The sequence below is a fragment of the Corvus cornix genome, chromosome 2 (genome assembly GCF_000738735.6).
Source record: "Corvus cornix cornix isolate S_Up_H32 chromosome 2, ASM73873v5, whole genome shotgun sequence".
NCBI lineage: Eukaryota > Metazoa > Chordata > Aves > Passeriformes > Corvidae > Corvus > Corvus cornix.
In genome coordinates this window covers 138,753,051-138,771,529 of record NC_046333.1, presented here as the reverse complement: position 1 = coordinate 138,771,529, position 18,479 = coordinate 138,753,051, and positions in this window count along the sequence as shown.

Sequence of the window (18,479 nt, the reverse complement as noted above, 5' to 3'; positions counted from 1 at the left end):
TTTTTTTTTATAAGGTTCCTTATACTGTCTTGAACTCGCATTTGCTAGGGAAGTAAATTTCCCTGTATGAGATTACTGAGTATAATAACCATAATAAAAGAGTATTACAAGAGTATTTTCTGGTTTTTCAATGGAAACTTCCATAACGTATAATTAGATTTGATATATGTAATGTACATCAATTTTGCTGCCCTTCTAGCAAATTACATCCCCAGGACTGATCAAGTGTTTTGGTTTCTCTGACGACACAACTGCCTCAATGGAAGAGGAAAGTTCTGTGCATATTATTTATCCTGATGTTAGAAAGGCTTTCCATTTAGTATCTCAGTATGTCCTTGCAATCAAACTATAGAGCTGTGGTTTTGAGAGTAAAACAAAGAACAGTGTGTGGGAAACTCACTGTACATCTTAACTGATAAGACTGTGATCAGCAGCAGGAAGATGGGCTGATGTCCAGTTACCACTGGCACTGATCAGGGTGCTGGTGCTGTTAAAACACCTTCAATAGTGACCAAGGTGATGTGGCAGAAGGGACCTTTTAAAAGCTCATAGCTGATACCCAACTGGGGAACATTTGATATGCTGGAGGGTAAGGCTGTGATCTTAACAGGTTGGAAAAGTTTCTGGCAAAGTATTAATGAATTCCTGCAAAGACAAATGCTAAGATCTGGGACAAAACAATCCTGTGTGACAGTACCTGCTGGGGAACAACTGGTTAGGAAGGACTTTTGCATAAAACAGGCCTGAGGGTCCTGATATACAACATGTTGAGCATGAGTAGGCAGTAAACCCTTGTGGCAATGGGAGAGTACAGTAAATATAAGTATTTTCCATAGATGTGCCACACAGGACAAATATATAATCAGAAATATTGTTCCTCAAATATTTGTTGTGTTTTTTGTATTTAATTACACATAAAGGTACCTGGAAAATAGATTTTATCCACAGATATGAATATCCAGGTACGTGTTCTGTCCTGGAACAAATGCTGAGAAAACTGTTCAATAATTCTATCCCTTCCAAATTATGGCAAGGCAAGGTTGTTTGGGTTTACTGGTTTTTATGGAATGGTACTCATGTAGCATCATCAAGCTGTTTCCTTGATACCTCATTTAAAAAATTCCTAAGTAAAATAGTGTTTACTAATTGTGGATAGAATGATCTGAATTGTTTATGCTTCCAATCCAGAAATGGGAGAGAAGTAACCAGAATTGCATCTTATGAATATATATGGGCAAAGCAATATAATTTTTGTTAGCCCTCAATTAGCCTGAGGGAAGCATACTCCATGTAAAATATCAGCCAAATGGTTAGAGATTGGCAAAACTACAAGCAGTTGTATGAATGGTCCAGGTTTTAAAACAGACTATTAAGAGTAATGAAATGGGAAAAAATATATAACTGGTTTTGAGAAGAGCTTGATATATGTGGTACTATTGAGTTATGATACAGTTCCCTGCAAAAGCAAAGCCCTGGTTTGGAAGAGACATTAAGATTTGGTCAGCTATTGAGTCACATTTCAGAGCATAGATATAGAAAATATTTGAAAACAATAGACACACGTAATAGACACAATTAGCAGCTTCCTTTGGAAACAGTATAGAATATCATTGTTCTTTGAATATGGAGAGCTCTCAGAGGGTACTTAGAGGAAATTTGAAAAAAAACCCAAGCAAATCAAAACACACACACACAAAAAACCAAAACAAAACCAAATTATGTCTTCTTATTTAGAAATTAGGAGGCTGTCACAACTACGATTCACTTTCACTTGATTGTGGAAATGCATTAACCAGCAGATAGAACTTTGTTTGTTTTCTGTTGTTTCATAGATTTTGAAAAGTGATCAGTCTTTGGGCCATGTCAAAAACCACTAAGCACCTCAAACATCATGGCAACTGTATTTTGATTTTTTTATTACAATACATTGGAAAGGCAAGATTTTTAAAGGTCTATCTAGAATGGCAGTAAAACAAAGTTTCTTTTAGGTCCTTCTGCACCACATGACAAAGTATCTAGGGGATTCAATGAAAATACAAGTATTTTGTTCATTTTTTGATCTCTCTATCTTTAGTATGGTCCTGAGGGAAATAAATACAAAATATCATATAAATTCTGTCATATTTCTACCCATGAAACAAAAGTAAAATTTGAACATAAAAGCAAATTGAGTATATATTCAAACCACATTCTAAACCAAAAGGGATGAAAATTTTTCTTTCCCCAACAGAAAAAAAAAGAAACCCTTTAGCCTAAGGCTTAGGAATTACTAGTAAATAAAATTTTCTATTTTCACTATTTCTTTTGGTTTATTAATCTGAGACATAATTAGAGTAGCTGAAAAGTTGGCACCACTGATCTTGTAAGGAACACATTAGCAATATTACTTCCCTTTTGCAGTTAGCACAATTGCCATTGTATGTTGTCACAGCACTTTAAATGTATTTCCTTCTGTTCTCCAAAAATACTTTGGAGGAATTTGTTTTTTGTTGTTGTATAATAGCTTTTCCTTTTTGTCTTTGTCAACAGATGCTGTTCTTTTAAGACTAAACCTAAGAATCCAACTACAAGTTTTTCAGATATCTCCAGCTAATTGAGAACAAGATGATTTACCCGGTAACACTGCAATTACTGACCTGTACCAGTCCTGACCAGCACATAAGCCATATCGATGTACAAGTCACTGAACTAGTCTTAAGAATCCAGTACTAATTATAATTTGCTACTCTACACATAAATCATAAAAATTAAATATTTCCTTGTCATTTTCAGCTAATAACTCCGCACATTATCTTATTACAAATTATTTATCTGTTTTCTGCTGAGTATAATTTGCTTAATAAGGTATCTGAAATGTGATGCTTTTTTATGTGCACCAGGACAACTTATTTGCAATACTTAACAAGCAAATAAATTATTACACTAGCAAAAACTGGGTGCAGCTTTTTAATGAAAATGAAGGCACAGATTAAGTTTAAGGCACACTAGTTTTCATCCTTTACCCTTTGCCTCCCCACAAAAAAAAGTAAGACTGCCAAAAGTACTTGTCTAACATCAAGTACAATCATCTCTCCTCAGGGACTTTAAAAAGGATCTAATATTCTATACTGATATTTTCCGTTACAATTCTTCTTCTTGTTGCTACTATTGGTCCTTGTAATATACCATTCTTGCAATTAGCATTCTCCAGCAGTTCTATTTGAAATTCCTGCCTTCCTATTTAATAATATTTAGTTTTATATAACCAGCTATTAAACAAAATATCCCTTGACATAGGCAAATGAATCTTAGAAGTTTGTGATTTGATCAGCATTTTGAAAAGCAAAATTAAAGTTGGCATCTGGAATTTCTCTTTTATTTTAAAGAAAACCAATGAATCAAAGACGATATTCTGGCAAAGGATCTTAGACAACAGTGAAACACTAGCTACTCCATGGTTTGGTTTTCAAACTGCTGATCAGAAGGTGATGGTCTCCTAGCTGTTCTTCTTCTTGTGTATGCAGTGCTATCAGTGTAGTAGTCAAAGCCCTGAAAAGCTCTTAAGGTTTAAAAAAGCTGCAGAAGAAAATCTCAGCTTTGAATCAAGGACCCTTTTACCAAAAAAGTACAAATCCTTGACAAATATGCTATGCATTGAAAGACTGATAGCTTTCTTAGACTGAGTTTACACCAAAATGTAGATCTACTTCATTAAAAGAATGTTATATAAAAAAGCCAAACTCAAACCATGGCGTATTTGATGCTACAGGGTAGTGACAACTTTCTATAGAACTTGAATGTTTCAAATACAAGTGAAAAATCTTCAAAAATAGTTCAGAACAATGGAATTGCAAATATTTATGAAAAAATTATCAGCTACCTTAATGTTTAGTCAGAATCAGGTAGAAGTATATTCTGTATTCTGATCTACGGCATAAAACAGACAAAATAATTACCTTCATTAATTCTTGCATTGTGACTCTAATTTCTGATACAGTTATAGTATGGTACTTAAGAACACAACTAATCTTCAGCCAATTTCATTTAATGTAAAGTCCTCTAGCTCTCTAGATACACTTCCCAATACTCTTTGTTAAAGTATACACTGTGTTTCTCAACTGAATTAGGTTTTTTTCCATTTCTACTTACTTATCCCATTATGTTGCTGTACTTACTCAAAAATACATTAGTATTCAGTTTATTTCAAACAAAACTTTCATGTTTTGTTTGCATTATATGCAGGTACTCATGAATATATTTCACAGAATCATCTGAAATATCAGTTGGAGAACATCTGGTTGGTTACAGCAGCCAAGATAGCACATTTTTAATTAAGAACTAGTCTACCAATCTGGAGTACAAAGAATCATACTTTCTTATCCTAACAATCACAAAGTTAGAATATAACAAGATGAAATTATTCCCTCACTCACCCTTTTTTGTACTTCTTTTGGAATGGAATACGGTTACAATAACAAAACTTTTTTCCCCCTTGTCTCTTCAGGATCATATCAGATTGTATCATATAACCACCAAATAAAAATACTATGTAACAGATCAGTGGATTCCCTTCTGTTCATAAACTAAAACTGTGGATCTGAACTGTGAAATTACTTTTGTAGTTTTTATTTATTTAAAAAAGACAAAAGCTGGTAATAATTCTTCCTCTTGAGACTAATCTTATGACAAAGCTTGAACTTCTCTTAATGGAAAAATATTGAATGCTTAGAAAGCACCTGGAAACAGCCCTCCCATGAAAAAACTAATGTCTCTAACACATACTGAGAAAACATCTTCATAGGAGAGGTTCTCCAGCCCTCTGATCATCTTTGTGTCCCTCTGCTGGACTCATCTTTCTCATCGTCTGGACATCTGTCTTGTTTTGAGGACCCCAGGATGCAGGATTGCAGATAGGGTCTCACAAGGGCAATGGAGAGGGGCAGACTCACCTCCCTTGACCTGCTGACCTGCTGGCCACTCCACCACTTAACCTGCTGGCCACTCGTCTTTTGATGCAGGCCAGAATGTGGTTGGTTTTCTGGGCTGCAAGCTCACACTGTTGACTCATTTTCAGCACTTTATCCACAAGAACCTCCAAGTACCTCCCCACAGAACTGCTCTCAATGACTTCTTTTCCCAGTCTGTACTCATTTCTGGGATTGCCCTGACCCAGGTGCAGCACCTTTCACTCGGACTTGTTAATCTTCATGAAGTTCTTGTGGGCCTGCTTTTCATGTTGATCCTGGTCCCTCTGGATATCATCCCTTTCTTCTGTTGTGTCATCTGAACTGCTCAGCTTTGCGTCATCTGCAGACTTGCAGAGCGTGTGCACTCACTCTGTGTCATTGATGAAGATATAGAAGAGTTCCCATCCCAAGACAGAGCTCTGAGGGAAATCACCCATCACCAGCTTCCATCTGGATATAGAACCATTGACCACAAGTCTCTGTCTGTGTCCATCTAGCCAATTCCTTATCCACTGAATAGTCAAAATCCATCCATCAAATCCATTCCTCTACAATTCTGAGGTTGTTATCTAGAAGAGTTATGTATTTACATTAATAAGGGAGGAGGTGACTAAGAAGAATGCATGGCCTATCTGGAGGTGTGGGATACATGAGTTTGAACTTGCTGCACAGAGAAATAAAGAAATTTTGTGATTACCCCTGCAAATGAAGAACAGTAGTTAGGCATGAAACAAATATTGACATTACTGACAGGTAGTTCCAGGAAACCACAAAGAGTGGCAATGAGGTATGTCCATAAAATTATTTTTCTTTTCTTTAAATGGCTTTTTGTCCTTTGCTTTTTATTGAAATGTCTAAAAATAAGAATTTCAAAATAAATTTTACTCCATCTCAACCTGAAATTAAACCAAGTATCGTGCAGCCTATCAAATTCATATCAGCAAAAAATAATCAGATGTGTGTAGTTCCTTGCTTTTTAAACAAAAGTCTCATTTTAAAAGTAAGACCTACACTACTATTCTGAGAACACAGATAATAAAAAAATTAGACATTTTATTCTAATGTCTAGCAGTATTTCTTCTGGGTTTGAACTGTTTAAATGAAAAAAAGGAAAATTCAATTTTTGTAAAGTATTTTCATTTAATAGAAAATTAATTTTTATTTAAATGTTAAATTCTTACCTACTTTTACCATCCATGCTTAATTTCTTTTTCAATGCTACTGTTTCAATTTACATTTAGCTGAGATACTCTTACTTTTGCAATCAACTGATCAATCACACAGCATTTGTTACAGTGGTGCTCTGAAGCATACATTTCTAAAGTAATAAATGGAAGCCACAACAATTGAAAACACCATAGAACTTGTAGTTTTATTCATTTATAAAAACAATTTAAACCCACAGCTTTCACACATCTTAAATGAATTTCAATTTTCATGGTAATGAGGCTTGACATAAACAATGACTAAAGATGTAATTATTACCTACTACAGAATAAATAATTTCTACATATTAACTGTGTGTTGGGAGTTTTCACAGAAGCTCTCAAAAATTCAGTACTTTAGTTTAAACAGTTTTACGTCCTTTCCCTGGAGTATGATTCAGTAAGAGCACCTAAACCCTTTCCCCCCACACCACTGGCTGGGGCTCTGGAAGGTTTTGCCTTTATGTCGCTATGGCAGACAGGAAGAGTACAGCATGACAAACCTATCCTGGATCCTATTGCAAAATTGCATCTTCTTTCCACAACTTACTTCTTGCTAATGCCTAAATTGTAAACAATAAACACCTAATGTCTTCCCAGTTTCAGGAGAGAAACCGGATGACTTCCAAAGGGGATAGGCTGCATATCATTACAATAAAGTTATTTCTAAAGTATATAATAAGGATCTGTCCCAATGCGTGTACCTTCTGCGTATTTCTTTTTTTTCTTCCCTTTTCAGGAAATTATTTTGTTCTGCTTTTTAGGTTACTGAAAGAGAAACTCTAGATTTACTGCAAAAATTGCATTTAGTTTAATGTTTATGAAAATGAATGAGACTGAAACTATTTTTAGGAAGAAAATAAAGGAAACTTACAATCAAAATTAATGATCTTAATCATAATCAAGATGTTTACAACATGATTAAAATAGTATATTTAAATGGCACTTCATAGAACAAAACTGAATTCCAGACCGGCACATGACAATGCTGTTCTATACAGAAGTCTCACACTTAGCTAAAGTCAAATTTAAATTAAAGTTGTTAGAGTTAGAAAACCTATCCTCAAAGAACTGTAAGTCTCACACATCCCCACTCAGAATTATAACCAGAGCAACAAAAAAAAGGTAAGTATTCTGGTAGGAAATGGAGGGAGAAGACTTTAGTTTATTCTCTCTTCACTAATACTTTCTTCAGTCTTACAGAAAAAAAAGCTCTCTTCAGATTTTATACCCAGAAGTGGACTATGGAGGGCAAAGATTGATTGCATTGAAGTCATAGATGAGACAAATTTCACTGCCTTTTTCAGAGATCTTCAAACATAGCATGCTGGTTCAGAGACAAGTCCACTTAAGGAATATAGACCTGAATGTGTTCCTGTGTAACCTGCTTTAGGTGACCCGTCCTTGGCAGGAGGATTGGACTAGATGATTTGTGGAGGTCTCTGTGATGATCTACCTTTGAGGGGAAGGAAGCACTTCCCTTGCAACCCTAACTATTCTGTGATTCTGTGAGCTTGATGATATTATACCTTTGCATGTTGAGTTTTAGCTTCAAAATGCAAAATATTTTTGCATTTTTATTACATTAAACAACTTAAAAAACCGATATTTTAATCAGTTCCTCTTGTCCAGTGTCATGTTTTGGATAGTTCCAAGCTTAAAACACTTATCATTGAGTAAAGAACACCCAAAATCTGTGCTCAGATTGGTGAAATTTTGGCTCTATCTACCCAGCCCCAACTCATTCCTATGTTCAGGTATTTTCTGGAAAAACAAAGTACAGAAAATAGTTATGGGTAAGCCTTGTCAAAAGCTCTGACGTGTACATCTGCTTTCTTGCAGCGCTTTAGCTTTCACAAGAAGGAACCAAAGAGGCATTCTAAAAAGCTTTACATACTTGTAACACATTTATAGCAGGGAGCCAGAAACTAATTATAATCCAGGTAACAACCAGTTGGCCTGAGGGTAATATGAGCAGCAAGGCCACTGCAAGTTTTATAACTCTCCAGACTAAAAAGAAAGAGTGAAAAAAATAGCCTCTTTTGTTCCCCTTCACCGTAGGGGGACACATTTAAAACCATGTGAAAGCTGACTCCAGTGCAGAAGCACAATGTAAAAAGCCAGGCAGACCTTGTAGCACCTTCCAGTACCTAAAGGGGGGCTAGAAGAGACTTTGAGAGGGAGTGCTTACAAGGACATGTAGTGGCAAGACACTGGCTTTAAACTGAAAGAGGGTAGGTTTAGATTAGAGATTAGGAGGAAATTTCTCACTGTGAGGGTGGTGAGGCACTGGCACAGGTTGCCCAGAGAAGTTGTGGATGCCCCATCCCTGGATGTGTTCAAGACCACGTTGGATGGGACCCTGAGAAATCTGGTCTACTGGAAGATGTCCATGGTCATGGCAGGGAGGTTGGAACTAGATGATCTTTAAGATGATCCAATTCAAGCCTTTCTATGATTCTGTGTACTCTTAGGTACCCTGCCAGCTACGGCGAGTGCCTTACTGCCTTGAATTCACAGTACTGGTCACAGCTGGACCAGAAGCATGGACTGATGGAAGCTTGCTCTGTATAGCGAGTGTGACTGTGTGACACACGTGCATGTTTTGTAGACCAGAAGTCAAAACCCACTAATTATATATATCCCATTCAGAAAGCAAATTTTAAAGATTTTTTTGCTAATGATTACTGTGCTTCTGTTTTTGAGATTTCCTCACTCCTAAACTCCTTCACATGAAACATAAAGTATGAGTTATTTGCACTATTCAGTCAACAAATCAAAACAAAGTTTCTGAAGCAATCCCATAAGTGGGATTCTACATGCACACATTTTGGTACCCCTTGATGGTACAAGAGAAAGTACAAAGTTTTCTTTAGTGAAACTAAATTGCAATAATTTGTGTTTACTCTCAAATTAAAACAATCAGTGTTCCTATAAATAGCTCTTACATTGACAATTAGCAATGTGACTCTTATAAGGATGCTCTGGCACTTGAATGATTAATGTGCCTTTTACATATTAAAAATGTAGTTATGCTTTGTGTAAATTATAAGCTCCCATTCAAATGCAAGGGTGCCAAGGAAATTTTTTTATAGTTTAGTTTTCAGTTTCAAATTACTTCTTTTCAGTGTACAGCTAACAGGGTTCAAATATCTCTTCAGACTTTATATAAATTTCTGTTCTGAACTAGCAAAGTTGTTTGTGTCCTAAACAAAACAAACTTTTTTCAGTGTTGCATACTTGCTACCATGATTCTCTTCACACATTATTCATTTGAATTTTAAAGTTCTCATTACCTTCCAATTGATAAATCACATTGTGTTCTTGGCCTTTCAAACAGATCTGCATTGGCATATATTGTTTCTCTTCTCCTTATTTAAATTTGATTAAAAATAGTTTTGCATGAATAAGTTCATAGAGAAAGTGAGTACTCTCGTGTATTTATGACTTTGGGGTATTGATTCCTCATATTAAAACTGATGAAACAAAGTGCAGAATTATGATTTACTATTTTTACATGTCAGTAGAAATCACACAAAAATCAAGACAAGATTGAAGGTTCCTTAGAAATATAAATATCTTAAGAGCATGAGAAAATAAGTGAAAAGAAAAACAAACCAAAACCACAAATCCCACAAAAAACCCAAACAAAAATACAAAACAAATATTTATTTACTTAAAGGAACATGTTTCTAGGGGATTCAATGATTACTGCTTTGAAAGTTAATTTAGTCATTAATGTACTTATTTTCTTAGTAATTTCTTAGTAACTTTCCTACTTCTTTGCCAAATAAATGAGCACCTGAAGAAAGACTAAATTTTATCACCTAATTGCCTTAATACAAGATGTTAAGCACATTCTGCAAGTTACTTTGGTCATCTCTCATATTGGCAGAAATCATCTTAAAGATGATATTATCTCAGCACAGAGTTAATTTAGTCTGAATAAGTTCCTTCCGTGTTCAAGACACATGTACTCAGATGCTTCTGAGTGCTGTGGAATAATAGTTAAAACAGAAACAAGATCCTACAAAAGAAATTCTGCTTTTTTTGTCCTTTGTGTTACAAAAATATTATCAAATTGCAAAGAATATTAATATCAAATCAACATACATGTTCTGTTACATGCATTTTTAAGGAAAAAATTCTACTGCACAAATGTTTATTTTATAATACTGAAGAAACGTGCTTAAAACCATCAAAAATGGTCTTGCATCTCTAATGTAATGTTTAGAAATTTTACTCACAAGGTTTACTAGAGATGTTAATAGAAATGTTTTATTTGAGGCTTCAGAGGGACAAGACTGCAAAAGACAAATGTAAAATGTATTTTTTAACCACTGAAAGAATATTAAAAAATATTTAATGCATGACTGAGTAATAATAAAAAATATTAATGTATGTGAAAGTATATGCACATATGCTTCACTGTATCAGCATTTACCACTTGAAGTAGGAGTTTTAATAAGGGTAGAATATAAAAGTATGAACTAGAAATATATGCCATAAAAAATAATTTTTTCAGCCCATTAATCATCAAAACTGCTGCAGGGCAAGTGAAATCTCATAGCTGAAGTATTAAAAACAGAAAGTGGTATAAATTAGCTTAGCTGTTTTGACTTCAATGGTTGAATTCAGCAAATATTTACTAATGAACCTGGGTCAATAAAGGAAAGTCTTGTGAAGTCCAGTAGAATGTTTCAAAGATGTAATTTCTATGACTGAGGTAAATAGAGCCATCTTAAATAGTTTGCTATTTCCAAGCACTAGTCAGAAAAAAACTTGTACAAATTGTTTTGAATATGGCAAAAGAGTAGGATTTAATACAATAACATGCTTTCCCTCTATTAGTTTTAAGAAAAACTTCACTACAGAAATGTTTTCTATTAGCAGTTGAGGCCCAGAGGAAGGAAAGAAAGTTCACAGGATTTTGCAGCAACACAACAGCAAACAAGGATATTGATTCACATTTTCTGGATTCCAGACTAACATTTATACTACTACAATGATAAACTCATACTGCAACTAGAGCACACATAATTGAAAAACATTGTCCATTTGTAAAACTGTTTCTTTAAACTAGAATGAATAAGCCTATGTGATATTTCATAGACTGAAGCATTTCCTTTGCCTCAGTCTTCAATATCAAGACTGGTTGTCCTCAGGATATCCAGCCCTCAGAGCTGGAATTTAGGGACAGGGAGCTTAGTGAAGCCCCCATAATTCCGGAGGAAATGGTTAGTGACCTACTATGCCAATCAGACACCCGTCAGTTATAGGCCCTGATGGGAGCCACCCCAGAGTAATGAGGGAACTGCCAACAGAATTTGCCAGATCACTCTCAATGATCTACCAGCAGTCCTGGTTAACTGGGGAAGTTCTAGAAGACTAGAAATTAGCAAATGTAATGCCCATCTACAAGAAAGATTGTAAGGATGATCCAGGGAAATACAGGCCTGTCAGCCTAACCTCAGTTCCGGGCAAGGTTATGGAAAAGGTCATCCTGAGTGTGATTAGATAGCAAATGCAGGACAAAGAGGGAACCAAGCACAGCCAACATGGATTTATGAAAGGCAGGTCCTGCTTGACCAACCTGTTCTTCTATGACAAAGTGACCTGCTTAGTAGATGAGGGAAAGGCTGTGGATGTGGCCCATCTAGACTTCAGTAAAGCATTTGACATCATCTCCCACAGTGTTTTCCTAGAAAAACTGGTTTCTCACAACCTGGATGGGTAGACATTTCGCTGGGTAAAAAACTGGCTTGCTGGTCAGGCCCACAGATTTGTGGTTAATGGAGCTAAATCCGGTTGGTGGCAGGTCCCTAGAGGTGTTCCCCAGGGCTCAGTTTTGGGGCAAGTTTAACATCTTTATTGATGATCTGGAGGTGGGGACCAGGAGCACCCTCAGTAAATTTGCAGAAAATACCAAGCTGGGTGGGAGTGTTGGTTTGCTCAAAGGTAGGAAGGCTCTACAGAGCGACCTGGAAAGACTTGATCAGTGGGCAAAAGATAACTGCAGGAAGTTCAATAAGACAAAGTGCTGGGTCCTGCACTTGGCTTACAACAACCCTATGAAGCACTACAGGCTGGGGAGGAGTGGCTTGAGAGTTGTTTGGCAGAAAGGGACTTGGGGGTGCTGTTTGACAGCTGGCTCAGTAAGAGCCAGCAGTGTGCCCGGGTGGCCAAGAAGGCCAATGGCATCTTGGCGTCTATCATGAATACTGCAGCCAGCAGGACCAGGGAGGTGATCATCCCCCCCTGCACTTGGCAGTGGTGAGGTCACACGTGGAGTGCTGTGTTAAGTTCTGGGCCCCTCACTTTAAAAAGGACATTGAGGTGCTGGAGAGTGTCCAGAGAAGGGTGACTCATAAATGGTTTAGAATCATTATGAGGAACGCTGGATTTGATTAGTATCAAGAGCGGGCTCAGGAAGGACCTCATCACTCTCTACAAGTACCTGAAAGGAGTTTGTAGTGAGGTGGGGGCCAGTCTATTCTGTCATGCCTGCAGTGAGAGGACCAGAGGAAATGGTCTTAAGCTGAGACAGGGGAGATTCAGATTAGCTATTAGAAAAAAAAAAATCACTGTTAGGGTGGTCAGGCACTGGAATAGGTTGCCCAGGGAGATATTGGAGTCACTGTCCCTGGAGGTGTTAAAGAGGTGTCTGGATCTGGCACTGAATGATCTGGTTTGGTAGTTTAGGGTGTATAGTGGTAGTGCTGGGTTGGCAGTTGGAGTGGATGATTTTAAAGGACTCTTCCAATCTTGATTATTCTATGATTCTGTATCTACAGATTAGTGTAAGATCTCAAGTGTAATTTAGACATGCTCATGTTTTGCTTCCCAGACAAATAAACACTCTTTTTTAATATTTTTTTTCTTTACTACTTTCTGATTTTGCCTCATCTGCCTCCTTATTCCAGTGTATTTTTGGTAACCTTATAAAGAATAACATCGAGGATAGGGTCCTGCAGTTGAATGCTTTTTGCTCTGCAGCTGATAGAAATCCATAAGCACTCTGCGTTGAAGTGGGACATACAAAAGAAGTTAAACAGAAGAGTTTCAAACATAAAGCATTGAGTTCTGCTACGAGAAAAGTGTCCTTTGCTATAGGGATGTTGGTACTTTTATTTATAGATTTCATTGCCATCTCTTCTTTTTCCCACTTTCCCCTTCTTTTTCAGGTTGTAGTGATCCTTCTATACTAGTTTGGGGAGTTGGACTTTTTTTGAAAATTAATTAAATAACTAATTTACTTATTTTCCATATTTTTCTTAGTAATTTCTTAATATTTTTTCTACTTCTTTGCCAAATAAATGAACACCTGAAGAAGGACTCTTTTATCATCTAATTGACTTAATATAACAGATTAGGCAATTCTGCAAGTAACTTTCTACTTTGGGCATCTCTCATATTGGCATATTCTTCACTGTGGACTAATGAACAACAAAAAGGATAAGCAATGAGTAGAGATGTGTTTACAGATATGGTTTGCCTCTCTTATCTCAGAAATGTTCTTTGATACCTTTGTATTAATAGCCACAAGAAGCAAAAGTACTGTCTTATACCCTTCAAACACTTAAAACATTTTTTCACTATTCTCCGGTGAAGAGTTTTATGCTCAGAACAATGATTTTCATTTTTCTTTGTCCTAACATTTAATACTTTCACTGACTGTAACAGTCCAAGAAGATATTTCTTATATGTAGCTGGAATGAGCAGTGGACAACAGCTGGGGACATAAGTTACAGGAAACAATGTAATTCCTTCCCATTTCTGTAGTAGTTGCAGAATTTTCTTAATTCTTGTATAGTTGGAAGTTATGCCATTATTTTACCAAGATGTTTGTTGCTGGGCTTGTTATTTATGGTCTGAAGCTTACTTTCAGCTGATCCTCTAAATACTTCTAACCTTGCTCCTGTGTCATGATTCACCCCAAGACACAAAGAGATGTATTCACATGAATATTGGTGAGAAGAGTTTTAATTTGACAGCTTAGCCTATGGAAACCTCACGATCCTCACTTCCATGTAAATGTAGCTGCTAAAGTTTCCTCTTGTTTTCTTTTTGTAAGTTTAAAACCTTCTATAAAATGCAAAAGGTATAAACATGTTTTCTTTGGCAGGGTTTTCAGAGAGCCCATAAAAATTAGCTATCCCTGTAGATGGAATGCCACTATGGCAAAGCACTCTGTCAAAGACTTTTATTTGCCTAATTCAGACTGATCTGGGATGAGAAGGTCTGCCCTAGATAAGTCAGGAGAGATACTGAAATAGGAGAATAAAATTTACAATTCTGGACCAGAAAGAGTGTCCCCTGGCCTGCAGCTAAACACCAGGTCACTTACAATTTTCAAATTTGACAGCTCATGGTTCAGTCAATATTTTTCACAAAATTCCATTTTCTGAGAACACCGTTTTCAGGAAGGTTTTCTCATTGTTCTACCATGGGAAAAAAAATCAGTACATTTCAAAGCCTAAACACTTGCTTCAGAATGACATTGATTTAGCAGTCAATTCTGGCAGCACCAGACACTCAGCAGCAGAAGGTTTGGGGGAACTTATAATTATTGTAGCACCAAATACAAGGCTTCAAAAATTATAAATCAAGTCTCTAGAACCCATTGAATGCTTACATGACATCATACATTATTTCCTGAGTTGTGATTTTTCAGTTTTCTGGTTATTTTCTATATTGCATCATGTTTTTGAATAATAATCACTAGAAACTGGAGGAGAGATTTTAATCTTTAAAGGGAGGTTTCTTAGAGAGATGACATTATAATTTGGAAACTGTGCCTTACAGATTCACAGACATTTTGGTAAAGTCCTAAGCCCAATTAAGGTTAATACTTAAATAAAATGTCCCTTTTCACTATCATCTTCACCTGTGAATATCGGATATAAACTTTTTATCCTGGTCCCTCTCTCTGCACTTTAGAACTTGGTGGTGGTAAGGCATTCCGGAAACATGGCTGCAAAAAGGCATCTCCAGAACTGGGAATGACCAAAAGTAAATTGTTTACTCTTGTAAACTGTGGATCAAAAATTTGCCACAAAAGTTTGACACATCCTGTGTCCTATTTCTATTGGCTGAAGTTGAAGTTCATGGCATAGTTATCATCTATGCATGTTTAACTCTGATCATGTTAGGTTGTATTTGATTTTAGACTCCAAGAGAAGGCATTTATAAGAGGTCTTAAAACCCCTCACCCCTTTGGCTGTGTCAATAAACATAATACAGGATATAAGTTAATTTGCACATACGTAACCTCATAATTTTCTTTGGAGAAGATAAATAAGCTTGGCTGTAGAAAAATCGAAGAAATGAATGTGAAATTAAACAACCAAGTTTTGAAAACTGCAAATGCTGATGAAAAAAACTGGCTATGAAAATTTCATCTTTCATTTTTGAATTGACTGTGTCTTACCATGTTTTCATGGCAAAATGATGCAATGACTGGCATATAAACCAGTTTCAACACTGTGATGCATTTTTTTAAGAGTTACCTGTATCATGTGATTGATTTAAAAAGTAATGTAAGGTTTATTTTACAATCATTAAGTGGGTAGGACTCCACATTTTGAGTTATCATGAAATTTTTATTTCATTTCTAAGAATATAAAGATGCTCCCATTAGTTAGATTGAGTTAAAAAAAAAAAAAAGGAAAATAAGAAATGTAGAGAATCAATTTCACAGATAGTGACAGGCAGTAGAGATTAGAGCATTTGCCACAACTGATAAAACTACAATAATTCTATAAAGTGTTCTTCTTCCCAGCTGACAGGCATGTAAATTAAAATAAACACATGGAATATAATTATACCTGTAAACCAACTGAAAGAGGGACTGTGGTTTGATTCATGAGTCTTGTCACACACAAAATCAAGAGAAGGCCAGATGCAGTTACAGTAACCATATAGAGACTACACAAGGACAATATCATTGATCCAAGCAAGTGGAAGCAGTGGAAGTACTGGAAGATGGTGCTAATACAAAGACCTCCTGTCCATCCAGGTAAATCACTTCCTGTCATACAAAAATTGAGTATCCCAGAAGTATATTTGAGCTATTACATCCCCCTGAGGATCAGTCAGGCAAATGGTTATTCTACTCTACACCTTCAGGTATGAGAAAGAGTATAACCCTTGATATCGACATGTGCCACATCCAGTGAATAGCTCTCCTGCACACATGGAGGAAGCAAAAAACATTCATAGCCTCCTCATCTGTGATGATAGACCTAAATCCAACACATTTCCTAACTTTGTCACCCATCTGTACATTGGGCTCCCATGCATGTATTCTGCTTCTATTGAATATAACTCACCTCTCTTTCCCCACATACTTCTACATACTGTATCAAAGCTCCCATTTATCCTTGCTCACTAACAACACATCTGTTATTTTAGTTTGCCTTAGATGTATTGGTGCATTCTTCGTGGGAAAAGCAACCTGTAGGAGACACTGAATCAGTGGATCCACATGGAGAGAGTGGAGGAAAATTATGCCCAGAGCCTACTCCAGAAGGATCCATTGAAGTCTTTCCTACAGCAATCATATGCATGTCCTTAATTCTTAACATTCTGGTTTAGATTTATTGATGCCTCAGCAATTCTCTTAGAATATCTTATTTAACTGTCATTACAGCTACACAAATATGAGATTCAGTCAGCCAAATTCATAGACTGGCTCACAAAAGACATCTGAAAAAACCTGGATTCCTGCAGCTGAAGCACCAGGGGATGAACTGAGTGAGATTAAATTTGTGGCATGTCCATACGAGTGCGAGTGTTGGGGTCCCTCCCCCCTGCCATGTGGTCCTGGGAGAAGAGCCCTGGGGGGGGAGGCACGGGGTTTCCCTGCCCCTGGTCAGCCTCGTTCCCCATTGGTTGTTTTGTGTTCCCCTGCGCGGGCAAGGACCCTCAGGTCCCGGGATTGCCGCAGTTCCTCGGCAGAGCCCCGGCCATGCGGCTGGAGAAATAAACATCTCTCTGAAACATCTATCAAGAATCGGTCCATATATATTTCTTTTCCACGGGCCTCGTTGTCTGATACACGTGTTGCAGTATCAGCACTGTAACATGCGAGAATGAGTTATGACAGAGTTTGTAAGGTCTTTTGCATTTCTCTGTCCTCTTGTACAGAGCTGAAAAACATTCTTTCCTTGGCAAATGTTTTGTAATGCAAAATTCAAACTTGTCAAACACAGGCTCTTGTGAGCCACAAGCAATCCCCTTGAAATATTGAGCCCTAAATAACTGTTTTTATTTCCTGAGCAAGAGTTTTTGTTATTTTCTTATCTTTTATTTCTATCCAGTGGACAATGCAGTGTTCTCACTAGAAGAGATCGTGAGAATGGACACAAATACAATGAATACAGATATAACTTTTAGAACAGGGAAGCTATTGTTGTTCGTGTCAGTCCTAGGGTATTATTCCATTTAAAAAGGGAGGAGGGGAGGTCAGAGGAAGTGGAAGAAAAGTGATTTCAGGTATTATAAATCATATTTAACAACAATAAGTTAAAAAGAATAGCTTTTAGCTCTAAGTTTTAGATAACTGCAAAATTAAAAATTAGAAAATATTAATGATAACCATGTTTCTACTGTTAGAGGAGAAACTTACCACATAATTATTTCACCTAGAAACCATCAAATAGATACTATCAATACAAAACAGAAGAGCTCAGAAAGTCAAGAGGGATAACATTTGGACATGTTCTATGCCACCATCTGTGGAAAAAAGTCCAGTCATTCCATTTCAAGGACAATGACAAAGGAGTTACCGGAATTTGTTGGCTTTTGTCAACATACCTATCTATCCTGTTCTTAAACTAGGAATTGGACTACCAAGAACAATGTAATCAAGGTGTGGCCGGCAAAGCTTGTGTGGGAAACTAAATAGACAGCTGTGACAAGACCTGTTTGCTGCTACTGCTATATTCTTCAATTCTCCAGATTAACACTTAGTTCACACATTCCCCAACAGTCTTTGTCACTTCTGTGTAATCCAGTGGTTGTTTCACATCCAATTCCAATCTCAGTTCAGAGTTGTGTTTCTTTTCCTTTTATGTATCCTTGATCATAAATTGGTGAATATATCACTGCTGAATTTACAGCAAGGCTCTGATGGAATTCCAATGACTGCATTCTGATCAAGTGACTTAAACTCATCTAAAGAGCTATGGTAAATCAATCAGCTGAATGGGGGGTTGCCACAACCTGCACCACACAAAGCCTGGGAGAATTTCTTATTGAAGGCCTCTTGAAAGAACTAGGTACGAAGGTGACACCTATATTTATTTGCCCACCAGGAAATAAGTGT